The sequence below is a fragment of the Takifugu rubripes genome, chromosome 17 (genome assembly GCF_901000725.2).
Source record: "Takifugu rubripes chromosome 17, fTakRub1.2, whole genome shotgun sequence".
In the NCBI taxonomy this organism is placed as follows: domain Eukaryota; kingdom Metazoa; phylum Chordata; class Actinopteri; order Tetraodontiformes; family Tetraodontidae; genus Takifugu; species Takifugu rubripes.
In genome coordinates, this window is record NC_042301.1 from 3,011,448 (window position 1) to 3,017,336 (window position 5,889).

Sequence of the window (5,889 nt, forward strand, 5' to 3'; positions counted from 1 at the left end):
ATTCCATGTCTGAAGGTTAAAGGTCATCTTGTTCACAGCTACAGCTGGGAATTTAACTTAAAAGCCATCTCTGTTCTGTTTTATACTTCCTGAAGAACATCTCCATTTCTGACCGATTATTTTTGGGTGACTATCTGAAACACCAGATGTTCTGTCGACTGTTTTCCTGTTCAGGTTTTCAGAAACGAGTGTGGACTCAACATATCTGCTCATATCTAACAGGTTGTATTTTGTCTTTATTCAGTTTAAGGCACTGCAGGTTATCAGAGCTCAGCTGTGACTCTCTGGCCTCAGCGCTGAGGTCCAATCCCTCCCATCTGAGGGTTCTGGACCTGACCTACAACAGTCTCGAGGATTCAGGGGTGAAGCTGCTCTGTTCTGGACTGGAGAGTCCAAACTGTAAGCTGGAGACTCTCAGGTCAGTTCAGCTGTGTCTAAAGTCCGTATTTCATTCATCTACAAAGATTCCAAGCAGATTTATTTGTAACTAAGCAAAGCAAAATCTGAAGACGTCTGACTGAAACAAATGGGATTTATTGTGGTTTTTAGATTAAAGGACTGCAGTTTATCAGAGATCAGCTGTGACTCTCTGGCCTCGGCGCTGAGGTCCAATCCCTCCCATCTGAGGGTTCTGGAGCTGAGTGAGAACCAGCTGAAGGATCCAGCAGTGAAGCTGCTCTGTGGTTTTCTGCAGGATCCTCTCTGTAAGCTGGAGACTCTCAGGTGAGTTCATGTATTTTACTGTTCAACAGTACGATTTACTTCCTTATAAAGATTATTACTAAAGGTCCACTGAAAATAAAAGGACAGTCAGGGGTTCTGAAAGCAGCACTCAAGGTGAAATGGTGAGGAACATCACAGGTGAGGGGGGAGCAGATATGAGGATGAAAAACCCATTTGTGAAGTAGGTAAAAAAGCACTCGGAGAGCACATACTGTGACATCCACCCACAGTATCGTATATTTGCTGGACTAATACAAGGTTAAATAACATAGTCGGCAGCTTTAAGATCAAAGCCAGGGACCCATTCTGCATCAACACAAAGCTGATATAGTCTGTTGTGGACTGGGATGAGAGGGTTCTCAGGTCAAACCCTGGTGTGGACAAAACATGGTGTTCTGGTAGTGGAGCAGGCCCCTGAACACCTCCAGAGCACTGCCAATGTACCCTTGAGCAAGGTACCGAACCCCTAAATGCTGACTTAGGGCCCTGCAATAAGCTGGGGACTCAACCAGGGCCGCCAACCTGGTTGAGGAGGATCCATTGCCGACGTGGGAGATCTCCTCCTTTCATGCCTTCCCTGAGTTCCTGGATGTAGTGACCTGGACGTGTGATGGCCCCGATAACTCCCACTCCTGACTCCAGAATGCCGCCAGCCATGACACATAGACAGGCCCCCGGGATGGAACGGAGAACCTGTTGTGTTTATGTGTTGTGATCTTCTAATCTCTTTTCTTTTTTTAGTTTGATTGACTGCAGTTTGTCAGAGATCAGCTGTGACTCTCTGGCCTCGGCGCTGAGGTCCAATCCCTCCCATCTGAGGGTTCTGGACCTGAACTCCAACAGTCTAGAGGATTCAGGGGTGAAGCTGCTCTGTTCTGGACTGGAGAGTCCAAACTGTCAGCTGGAGACTTTCAGGTCAGTTCAGCTGTGTCTAAAGTCCGTATTTCACTCATCTACAAAGATTCCAAGCAGATTTATTTGTAACTAAGCAAAGCAAAATCTGAACACGTCTGACTGAAACAAATGGGATTTATTGTGGTTTTTAGATTAAAGGACTGCAGTTTATCAGAGATCAGCTGTGTCTCTCTGGCCTGGGCGCTGAGGTCCAATCCCTCCCATCTGAGGGTTCTGGACCTGAGTGAGAACCAGCTGAAGGATTCAGGAGTGAAGCTGCTCTGTGGTTTTCTCCAGGATCCTCTCTGTAAGCTGGAGACTCTCAGGTATGCAGTGAATTAAATACTGAAATGAAAAAGACTGAAAGCTGATCTGGTTTATGGTGGCAGAAGGAACTGCCGGCTTTTCTAAACCAACACTAAATGATGACTGTATGTGCAAGAACTGTAAAATGGCATCTTTTATCTGTCATTCAGATTAAAGGACTGCAGTTTATCAGAGACCAGCTGTGACTCTCTGGCCTCGGTGCTGAGGTCCAACCTCTCCCATCTGAGGGTTCTGGAGCTGAGTGAGAACCAGCTGAAGGATCCAGGAGTGAAGCGGCTCTGTTCTGGACTGGAGAGTCCAAACTGTAAACTGGAGAGGCTCAGGTCAGTCTTCCTTTTTCTACCTACATACCAGCTGCTAAGATGGTGAAGTGAGGCTGTTATCAATACTGCTGTGATGCACCAAAATTTTTTTATTTATTTATTAAAAATCTTTCTAGCAATATCGTGAATTCAGGTCTGACCCAACTAAGAACTAACGTAGGTTTAGTACTGATGCAGATAACATGCAGACCTGCACCGTATAACCTTACCCTGCATTTTTTAGTTTGATTGACTGCAGTTTATCAGAGATCAGCTGTGACTCTCTGGCCTCGGCGCTGAGGTCCAATCCCTCCCATCTGAGGGTTCTGGAGCTGAACTCCAACTTTCTAGAGGATTCAGGAGTGAAGCTGCTCTGTGGTTTTCTCCACTTTCCAAACTGCCGACTGGAAACTCTGAGGTAAACACCATTCTCAAAAATGTCCATTATTCCATCCGAGGGTCCTCACACTTTCTGAGTGTGTGTGTTGTGCCCAGTTCCTTCAGGAGTGAGGGCCACACGGTGACCACTTATTCATGATAAATTGATTTAAGGACAATGAAAAAGCCGACAGATTGTAACCAAAATTAGACAAAACTAGGTGAGGGTGCCTGGTAGACACCAGCCAACGAGGAGGGAGATGGTGAGGGAGACAGGAAGTCATCTAAGACAGGTTGTGCCTTTAAAGATGAGCCACAGGTGAGATGGATCTCCATGATGAGATGGGAGGGAAAGAGGTGGGGAGAACCTGGGAAGAGTGAGGGCCAGAACAATATATATTCTCCTTTGGAACAGTGCAAACCTGAGAGGTTGGAATTGTGGTAATTACATATTGCTATCGTTTTTTTACCTGTAACTAAATTAAATATTTACAGATCATGCCTTTGAATAACCTTTCAAATTAATACTGGTTTTACTTATAACCTTATAAAAGTTTCCCTTCTTTATTTAGATTAAGGGACTGCAGGTTATCAGAGATCAGCTGTGACTCTCTGGCCTCGGCGCTGAGGTCCAATCCCTCCCATCTCAGAGAACTGGACCTGAGACAGAACCACCTGAAGGATTCAGAGCTGAAGCTGCTGTCTGCTCTCGTAGAGAATCCACACTATGGGCTGGAGACATTGAGTCAGTAGCTGGTTGAAGCCAGTCAACTCCCGCTCATCTGCTGCATCACTCACTGACCACTGGTGAAGAGCATCTGTGGAAACATCTGCCGTCTACTCCGTCCATAGATGAAAAAATCAGTTTTTAAAAAGCGGTGGTGGACTTTCAGGAGATCAGTCGATGGTCGACAAAGCAGAAGCAGCTTCGCCTTGAAGTTAAAATAGTTCCTGGTATCATCGGTGTTGTGTGTATATTTAATAACACAATCTCAAGTTGTTTATTTTAAATAAAAGAACACCGTGAGGTCACCTGATAACAAAACAACCTAATTGGGGACTATATTTTTGTTGCAAGAACTTTGGCTCTTCAGAAATTTCTATGTTGGCTTCCACAGATTGTGCATCCACTAGAAACTGTGTTTTTGAGGAACTACCAGGAGTGGCTGGAGTGGAGGCCAATGACGCTATAGCTACATATAGCTACATATAGATCACTGCTATCCTCAACCCAAAAGACCACCAGTTGGCGCAGCAATACTAAAGATAGGAGGTTGTTGTCGTTGCGCAGACGTGGAGTGATATCACGCACAAACGTGCCCTATGGTCTATATACCGTATTTTCGCGACCATAGGCCGCACCGTATTAAAAGGTGCAGCCTCAGTTACGGGTGCTATTTCTGTATTTAACACATACATCAGGCGCACCGGATTATAGGGCGCGGGCATGGTAAAACATACCGGTACAATAGCTTACAACATGCATGCTAGCGTGTATTTAGCAATGTATGTAGCAATTTTGCGAAAGCCGGCAAGTCGAAAAGCATTTACAGATTTTGTCTGTGTAGATTCTCAATGATCCAGGCCATAATTATCCAAGGTAGTTTTCTGTGTCAACTGGACGGTTTTTAATTCTCTTTTGAAGATGTTTCACCTTCTATCCAGAAGGTTTCTTCAGTTCTGAAGGCGCACAGCAGTATCAGGGGCCCCGTCCAGGTTGGAGAAGATTTAAGACTTAAGTGCGCCATGTGGTCGTGAAATTACGGTACATCCGGTAAAAGCAAATCAGATTGCGTGAATTCCCAATTATTCTGATTAGAGCAACTCTCTCCAAAGTAGAACGTTCATGAGTCTATGAAATTTAAAATGACAATATTTACTTAAAATTGCAGCACAGACCAGTTCTTTGCTCCGACTGGGCCGTTAGTACTGACGGCACAACTGTCCAGTCAGCTGTTGAGTGTCGGGTACTGAATTCACTTTTGACCAGGTAGGACATAATTAACACAGTGACGTGGGGGAGGGGAGGCACGAAAAAGGAAAAAAGAAAGTGTACAAAAATAAACATTAATATTTTCCACTGATATGTGTTAAAAATGCATTTGGAGTATGACTACACATTTCTGCCATTTTTATAAGTCAAAATTGTTTTTCCGATCAAATCCAGGGCAGAAACCCCGGGCGAGGCAGGGGAGAATTGTTCCTCACGTCTGACTGCACGATCCAATACAAACTGGGTTGCATGACGTGTGCCATATTGCTAATATGAACTTTACAGAAATGGTGGTTATACACCATGACTTTCTGCAGTCTGTGTAATGTCTTTTATGCACGTGTGAGAGAACTATTCCTGCTGACCGCCCAATAAAGTGCAGAGGAAAGTCAGCAGGTGAGGCAGGCAGTTGTCGTCGAAATCACGTCGAAATCACATTGCTCATGTTCTGACCATATTGGAGCGGTTCTCAGCCTACGCACAGGTGCACGGGCCTGAGGGCCCTAACCTAAGCAGATATCACACATTATTGTTTGGTCCTCCTTACTAACACGCTCACATACAGATCCGTTCCCACACTCCACTTTCCCACATTTTAATCCTTCTCGTATTACCTCCGAAACTACTCTACTTTTATTAAAATAGCAAAAACATTAAATGCAATTCGCGATATTTCACAACACAGTACTCTGCCTCACCTCAAGGGGGCGCACGCAGGCCGGCAGGTGCTTTCCCGCTGGTGCTTTAATAGGCAAACTTTATTAAAATTTATTGAAGCACCAGAATTTGTTTGAAAAATAACAGAAATTGTTACTGTTGGTCAAAATTAAATTTGTGCTGCACACATCTCTGCACTTTAATTTGTTTACAGTATAAATGAATTTCTTAAAACACAAGATGGGGCTCTATCCGTAGCTATAAAAGAAAGTTCCTTATAGGACAAATATGGTCCTGTGTATATGTTTGTATTGGTTTGTGAGTGTAATTGAAAGAGGAATGCTGATGGGATATGAAGCATTATCAGGAGTTGTATGCTGCTGGAAAAATGGTGAAATAAGATGCTTATTTCAGTTCTTAAATCGTAAATCTGACTCTTGAGGAGTTTGTGGGAAAAGGATCTTTTGATGTGTTTCAATGACCAATATTGTTTGTGTATTTGGTGTCATATTTTACAAATGTTCAGTTACGTTCTGTGAACGCTGGTGCTGAAGTTATTATTTTTTTCTCAATGAAAATATTTAATATGTAGAAAATACAGACAATGAGGATGCG